The following is an 8,778-nucleotide window of genomic DNA, read 5'->3' as shown; positions in this document are numbered from 1 at the left end:
GGAGGGGGTCGGCAGACCCCTTCCCCAGGACTCGGGGGAGGGCCCTCGGCCCTTCCCCGAACCCAGGTCAGGGTTGCCATAGGCATGGCTCACGGTTGCCGAATACCACAACTCTCCCCTCGGAAGGCTGGGAGGGGGGTCTCCCTGCCAGACTTCCGACAGTGGTTGAGGCCTTCGGCCCGCTCCTTAGGGCTAATTTATATACAAGCGATAATGATTCAATGGAATCCTAGTGGTGATTTTCAGGGCTGATGGGCTCCCAACGTGGGATAGAAGGTAGAGGCTGGCTTTTGTTGGACACGTAGCTCGGCGCCAGCAGGTGTCAGGTTGGCGTGGGGCACAGCCGCTGCGGGGCCGGTCAGTAGCGGGGCATTCTGGTTGTTGTTGGCAGCGGCTGGGGCACTGGCTACCAGGTTGACCGTCTGAGCGACAGCCTGGCCTCCCGAGGGGCCGCGGGGCCTTCCAGAGTGTGGCCCAGGCCTGCCTGGGCGGTCATTCCCACTATCGGCTGATTGCATGGATACCATTTCCTCGGCTGCTTCCCGGCCGATAGGAATGGCATCCCAGTCTACTGAAAAGTCCCGGGACTTGGCATGGGTGAGCCTGGCTCTGGCCAAGGCCTTACGATACAAGGTTGGGTGGTACAGGAACACTTGTGACATCGCGTTCATGGCGGCCCGTACACCTCCTTGTGCGGCTGCCAGGGAAATGATGGTTAAGTCTCCCAGCAGCTTGAGAATCAACAGCAGCAAACACAGTATGGCTGCGCCATCTCCCCACTCGTGAATAGCCTGTCTGAACCCAGCCCAGACATCCAGGGTTGCTTCTCCTTCCTCCGCCAGTCGGTCAATATCGTAGGACACGATCCCATGGTCTCCGGTGGCTGAACAGCTACCTTGCTGAACGCATGAGCCATATGACAGGCCGGTCAGCATGGCGGCCTTATATGCTGGGAACGCTAGCAGCTGCTGCCAGTCGTTCAGCTCAGCCTGCGAATACAAGCCTCCCGAACTAAAGTCATCCAAGGGCTCTGTCAGCAGCTGCTTCGGTGTATCCAGCGGGGGTGGCCTCTTCTTAGGTGCGGGGGTTAGCTCTATCCAGCCTTCCTCAGCGTGTACAGTTAGGGGGTAGGTGGAGGAGCAGGGAATTTTGGTGGCGTGGCCGCTATACACCTTTGTCACGGCATCTACAAATCCTGTGGGCTCCACCGGCACCTTGTCCCAACATTCATTGCTCTCCCTGACAACATATTTGTTGCGTTGGCAGGTAAGCTGGAGCAGTACATCTCCCCTCAGCACAGAGAACGTGCTCCCCTGGACACGCACCGGATGGGCCGGGTCTAGTTGCTGGAGCTTCCAGCAATTGGCCGCTACTTCTTCTGCTGCGGTGCTTCTCATTCGAGTTTCCAGGGTAAATCTGATGTAACCTGCATGTATCTGGGCCTGCAGGGGGACATCCACGTCCCTGGCCAATACTCTGGGCAGCGCTGCCGCGGCCGGGTCGGCTGCCACGAACAATGCTGGGTGGTTGGTGGCATGGGCCTCAAAGTCGCAGTTCACTATTGAGGTGGGGGTAGTCATGTTGATGAAGAATTGGGCTTGATGGTCAACCAGAAACGCATCCATCACCAGGCTAGGCTGGAGGCTGCGGATCAGCCTCAAGGGGCAATCTCTCCCCAGGTGGTCCCACACGTAGGTGGCCTCCCCAGTGATGCAGAACAGCTCAGAATGGGGACACTCTAGGGTCAGGTGGTCAGACTGGGACTCCACCCGTCCATTCTCGACTACATAGGTCTCTTCCTTGACCAGCAGCCGTCGCTCCTGGAGCACTAATTCATTGCGGTACAGCTGGCCCTCGAAATGGACGTCCTCCCCTTCACAACCCACCCCCTCGGGGCTGTTGACCAAGGCGCCCACCATATCGAGGGTGAAGAACAGGGGATGGTTCAGCTGAAACGTCAGTGGCTGGGTCTTGCCTGGCAGCGTGTAGACTCGGTTCCTGGCCAGGTCTCGGCACGTTTCTGGATCAATCTTGGTTGGCCGCATGAGGGTGGGGACCGAGGTCACCTTGAGGTGGCCCCATACTCCACACCTAAATGTCCACTGGGACACGGTGAGTTGACAGCTATATCCCGTTGTTTCCCTAATCTTGACTTGTTGCAGGACATGTACCTCATGGCCCAAGGGCACCTCCTGGTGTAGCGGCTCCGTGCTACACATCTTCTCCTTGTTGTAGGCTGTGACATGGGTGGGGTTGGCACAGTCCCACCCTACCAGGACGTAGCTAGTTGTAGGCCACACGGCTGCGAGCAGTAGTCCCCACAGAACCATCCACCAGTGTGAGAATCTACCAGACAGCCATCGACCTCGCACGCGCGTCTGGGGATCCTCGGCTCGGGCCACGGCTGCTTCTTGGGGCTGGACACTGCTAGGTTGCTCCTGGCTAGATATAAATTTCCATTGAGCGTTATCTTTGGGTGCCCGGGGCATCCCGATACCCTCCCCAATGACAGACTGACAGGCGACTGGCGCCTGCCTGGGTGTTGGCTCCCCTAGCCCCAAGGGGTCCCTTCCCTTGTCCATGGCATGCCCAGTGGCATGGGGCTGGAGTGCGTGTGGCACAGGCTCGCCCTGTATTACATCCCTCCCCTGCCCTAGGAACTCAGGTGCATGTGGCACAGGCAAGTCCTTATATCCCCAAATTTCAATCTCCCCAGCCTCTGGTGCGGGAGGCACAGGCAAGGCTGGAGGGTTACAATGCTTTGGATACAATACATTTGTCAAATTTAACTTATCCTGGCTCGGTTGGGAATGGTGGGCAGCTGGGTTCCCTCGGCTGGCAGGGGGCGCTGGCTGATGGATCGCTGGACCCTCCCTGCTGGCTGGTGGCGCTGGCTGACTGGGGGTGACGGATGTCACCCCTCCCTCTGGGACTGCTGGCTCGTTCCAGGATCCAGGTATCTCGGTGGCGGCGACGGTTGTCGCCCCAGGCACCAGGGTGGGGGCGCTGGATAGCACCCCCCAGTCATTACAGGTGGCGGCGGCGGTTGCCGCCCCAGACATCAGCTTGGGGGTGCGGGGGCGCACCTCTTGTCCTTCCCAGGTGGCGGCGCCGGATGGCGCCCCATACATCGACTCCGTTGCGCTGGCTAGCGCCTCCTGCCTCTCTCGCTCAGCGGCCGCCAGGGCCTCCCCGTACACCGTCTCAGTGGCGCTGGGTAGCGCCCCTCCACTCTTGCTGGGTAGACTCGGTCTGGCAGGCCCCATCATGTTGAGGCTGAAGGGTTGAGGCCTCAGGACTTCTGGCTCTGCAATGTTGGTGGGCTGCACGAACTCCGGCCCCAGGTGATTGAGGCTGAAGCCCAGACCAACCCGGTTGGGTTCAGCTGCTCCTCCCAGCACGTTGATCCTAGCTGGGACGGTTCCAAACTGCGGCATTCCGTCGGCTCGGCCCGCTGCGTTGGGGGCGGCTGCTTGCTGGAGTGTTGCTGGGGGCGCGCTCCCTTCCATGTTGGCTACTCTGCTGGGCTTTCCTGAGGGAGCGCCCTTGTCAGCAACGCGTCTCCGGCCGGCTACCTGGTCCCAGTCGGCCTTGCACTCGGCCGCCGTATGGCCTGCGTAATGGCAACGGTCACATTTGGCAGGACGGTCACAGCGTGGCTGGGTGCGTCTCTCTTCTAGGCTGACCTCCATAGGTGTAGGAGAGTCTCGGACTCGGTGGCCTTTCCCATGGCAGCGATAGCAGCGGCCTGGAATCTTGTCATCTGGGGCGACCTTCCCCATCTGGTGGAGACCCGGAGCCAAGGCGCCGATCTCCATTGGCTCCGACTCGTCATATTGGGGCAACTGGACGCTGGCGGATCCCGTGAGCCCGTCGGTGGCATCCACTAGGCACACACCCTCCTTCAGCTGCTTGGTGATCATTGTGACGGTAAACATGGCTCGCCTCGTGTACTCAGGTACCGAGGCGATCTCATGACCCATCATTTCACGTTTCACATTAGCGTTACGAATGCCACGATTTAATTCGTCTATCAACAATTCAAGGTCCTCATGGCTATAGGCCTCCCTATACAATGCACACTTTGTGGATATGTATGCTTGTATAGGTTCTGTCGAGTGTTGCCTATAATCCCTGAAGGCTTGTTTCAGGGTCTGGGATTCATAGGCTGGACGAAATAACATTTCACACTCGGCCTTGACTTGTTCGTATGTCAAGGCTTGGCCTGCCTCGCCAAACAGATGAGAGGCCATCTCCGCCGCTTGCCCCGCCAGGGATAGTAAAAGGGCGTTGCGGCGGTTTAGTGTGTCATGGGGGGGCACACGGTAAGCCGCCCATGACATTTCGAGTCTCCGGATGTGGGAATTCCAGGATTGCTTGGGCGGTCCTCGATACTCCGGCAGGTTACTCAGCATCAGCTTGCGGTACTCGGCTGGAGCCAGCTGGGGATCGTCCTGGAGCCATCCTTGGAGCTGGTCGCCTCCTGGCGCTTGTGGCTGCTCCATCGGGTCAAAGGTTCAGCGGCGGGACACGAAGTTTTTAAGTCAATACTATAAATGGTTTACACTTGAGGCTTTCTAGCCTAGCAGCCAACACTGTTTATCACTAGGTTGGTAGTTTAACTACAAAGATTTAAATTAGGTGTACCTAAAGTACTTGTCACTAGTTGTCTGAGTTGTAGAGTAGGCTGGTAGGTGTAGATAGCTGTTGAGGGTCTGAACTGCTGTCAGGAACTGATTTGGTTTTCCTTATCACACTATAGATAGGAGGGAGGAGCTTGCAAGTCTTTTTTTCTAAAAATATCTCTGTTGGATGCTATGGAGTAGCTCCGCTCCTGTGTGTGTGTGTGTGCGTGAAATATCCTTTCCTTGCAACGCGCTTACGCACCGTCAGATTCGCGCACACAGGTAAAACGCGCACCTATCCCTCAATCTGCTCTCTCATTGGTCCACTTTGTCTTATTCGTCCGTTGAATTTTGTTGTGCGTCCCGAGCTCTGCTGCGCGACCCATAAATGGCGCGCTGTTCTCCCGGTCGCTATCTCCACACCGTGGGCGGACTTATTCAAGTGTGGGTAGGAAGGGGGAGCGCGTGAGGGGACGGGGTAAAACCGTCCGTGCCCCCCTATGGGGAGGGGGGGGGGGGTGCTGTAGGTTTGAAGTAACTGTGTGGTGAGGTAATTGTGCCCCTTTCCTTAATCCTGAGCTTATTGTTATGTCACCTCGATTGTATTTTCTTCAATTGATGGTGGGCCCCTCCCCTTCCGTTGGGATAAGGGGTGTATTTGTTGTGCTGAAGGCTTGGGGGGTTAGATTGTTTATCAATGCATTGTTATATTACATCTAGGTTCTATTTTTGGCTTTATCACAATACACAACAGATTTGCTTACCAAGCCTGTTCTATTTTTAGCTTTATCACAATACACAACAAATTTGTGTACCAAGCCTTGCTCATAAATCTATTGTTCAGTCTTCACACTAGGGTGGTAATCCCTAAAATGTGATATAATATCTGTTTTTCTAGATGGGTGGCTGCGCTGTAGCCTCTCAGGATACTTGGAGTTAACGTAGTTTTCTTCTGCTTGGTACACTACACTCGTATTTTCGCTCGCAGCTCGCAGCTATTTGGCTTGTTTCAGCCTGTCGGCGGCAGGGAATGTCCCGTCCTGCAGCGCCGTGTATCCGAATCCGGCTGGTGGCGGCAGGGAATGTCCCTTCCTGCAGCGCCGCTGGTTCGGATCCTGCTATCTCTTGCAGTAAATGTTGGCCTATTTTCAGCCGTTTGCACTTATTTGGCCTGTTTCAGCCCGTCCGCAGGCCTGTTTCAGCCCTTGAGCGCTCAATTCTCCGTTAGATGTCGGCGCTTCTCGCGGTTCTCCGTCAAGTTTCGCTGCTCTCCGCAGTCTCTCGTCCGATTTCGCTACTCTCCGCAGCTCGGGTTCCGCCACACTTAGTGGTCTTTCGCTAGGTTTCGCTTCCACAACTGCCGGATGCAGAGTTAGACCTTGCTATCCGGGGTGGGTAATTCAGGTTGCTTGTGTCAGTTTTGCCAGTTTCACTGCTGGGAGTACCTTAGCCTCAGCTGCGCATCTGCTCTACACTTGTGGTTTGCCGTAATCTCACACAGCTGTCACCAAAAGTTGTGGTATCCGCCTAGGACAAATGGCAGACACCAGAGTTCAAATGACTACGGCAGTGTGAACAGACGTGGACACCTATACTATAGAGAAGCTACGCTTCTCTAGCAATCACTAAATAATAAACAGAGTCTATTCAGTTGTTCCTTTATTCAGGGTCTAAGGTTTACTAAAGTTATATACAACAAACAATAATTACACAGATAGGAATAAATAATCATAAACAGAATCAATATAATACATATACAATAGTCAGTTTGGGCAATAATGATCCCCCATCCCTGGAAAGGGTGGGGGGAATTAACAATACAGCTTAACCATAATAAGGCTGTCAGAATCTATCATTAATTTTAGGCATAGGGAGGGGGTCGGCAGACCCCTTCCCCAGGACTTGGGGGAGGGCCCTCGGCCCTTCCCCGAACCCAGGTCAGGGTTGCCATAGGCATGGCTCACGGTTGCCGAATACCACAATAGCATGAATAAGATAATTTGCTCTGTGATTATTACATATTAATTTAAAGCTTTAATTATTTGTTTGACATTATATATTTTTTAAATGCTTACAATTACAATTAGTCTTTGAAATATGTGAATTGTCTACTAGTTTGTCTATATTATAATATTAAAACAAGGATGACAACATCCGTAAAAACAAAGCTCTACAAATCAAACTTAAAAACAACTAAGTAAAGTCTAAAAAAGTCAAAAAGACTAAAAGTCAAAATAAAGTTAATAAGGCCAATAGGTATTATGCCTTATCCTGCAAGAATCATTATGCAAAGTTTTTATCCATATGATAATTCCAGCAACCCTAAATATATTGAACTATAACAAGGTAATCAAATTTCGACCAAAAAATCTTCAAAAATTATTTGTCTGTTTTCATTCTTTTTTATTGATGTTGTCATCCTTGTTTTATTATTTTGTTGAATGTTGTAACAACAAATTTTTAATATTATACAATCTTTAACAAATGTTTGTTGTATGTAATATATTTGGTTCACTACTCTTCCATCCAAGTATGTAAATTCTAAATAATTATTGGATTTAAATTTAAAATAAGTGTTTTCATAAAGCCGGGAAATTTAAAAGTCGTAATTAGCAAAATGAGCATTTTGTGTTAAAACAAGGATGAAAATATCCGTAAAAGCGACGTTCAATATATCAGATGGTCGGACAAACGAACATTAACATCAAAAGTAAAGATAATATAATATTTATAAGATGTTAAGATAGCTAAAAATAATATCTTTATTGTAGTGACTATAGAGTTTTTCATTGACAAACCTTATTGTTACAAGAATCACCATGGAATTTCATAATATATGTATATTGGACGATTCTAACATACCTAAATTAATGATCCTATCTTCTCTTTTAGTTTAGAAAAAAATCATTAAAGATATTTTAGCTAAATTATAAATTTAACGTTATTTTATGCACACTATTTTATGAATATTTTCTTATTTAAATTCCGTGTCATGGCGCTATGGAGTTGGCAATTAATTAACCATTTAAACGGAAGTAAAAAATAACAAAATTCAAATTTCAAAGATTTTTATACTGTTGTTTTATTCTGCTAAGGTTAGCCTGAGCAAAAAAAAGATTTCTTCGAGCAAGGGCGCACTATTGTACATAAGTACATACTTGCAAAAACACACACAAACACAAAATACATTTTGCTAAAATAATATGAGAATCTGAAGAAATAAAACGAGACCTTTATCTTACATGGCAATAAAGTTAATTAATTCATGTGACCAACTCTAGTAATCAGGGACATTGGGGGATAAGATAATGGATTATATTATTGTCAATCAAACTCAACAAAACTATTTAGAAAATTATACTAAGATTGTTGGTTTAAAGGTTTAAACACAAGAAAAAGTATCCAAAGTTATTAAACTAACGAATGAGAGAACGTGTTTATAAAAGTGGGGGAAATGGGATTTACTCAGCTCCTATAAAAGATAGAATGCTGAAATTTTTTGACAACATTCCCATCATTAAGGAGCACAACTGACTAAAAAACATCATTGGCGGTCGGACCGCTTTTTAGCAGGTTTTAGGCTATTTTTATATTTTTCACATTTTTCTCCATATCTTCAGTGTTTATGGTCCGATTTTCAAAATTTTTTTAGTTATAGATATCAAAATTTAATTTCCCGTCGTTTAAAGAAAACAACGATGAAGGCCAGACTGCCTTTTTAGCAGGTTTTAGGCTATTTTTATATTTTTCACATTTTTCTCCATATTTTCAGTGTTTATGGTCCGATTTTCAAAATTTTTTCAATTATTGATATCAAAATTAAATTTCTCGTCTTTTAAAGAAAACAACCATGACGGCCAGACTGCCTATTTAGCAGGTTTTAGGCTATTTTTATATTTTTCACATTTTTCTCCATATCTTCAGTGTAAATGGTCCGATTTTCCAAATGTTTTAAGTTAAGGATATAAAAATTTAATTTTCTGTCGTTTTAAGAAAACAACCATAGCGGCCAGATTGCCTTTATCAGGTTTTTGGCTATTTTTATATGTTTTACATATTTCCTCATTCTTTGTTTTTTTTATCCAACTTTTTTGGGATATCAGGATCAAAATAATTTTCCCCATTGTTATGTGCATCTTTAATGTAATTTACT

This window comes from Acartia tonsa, chromosome 8 (assembly GCF_053477335.1).
Source record: "Acartia tonsa isolate MP-2025a chromosome 8, ASM5347733v1, whole genome shotgun sequence".
Lineage (NCBI taxonomy): Eukaryota > Metazoa > Arthropoda > Copepoda > Calanoida > Acartiidae > Acartia > Acartia tonsa.
Note: the sequence above shows the minus strand (reverse complement) of the source record.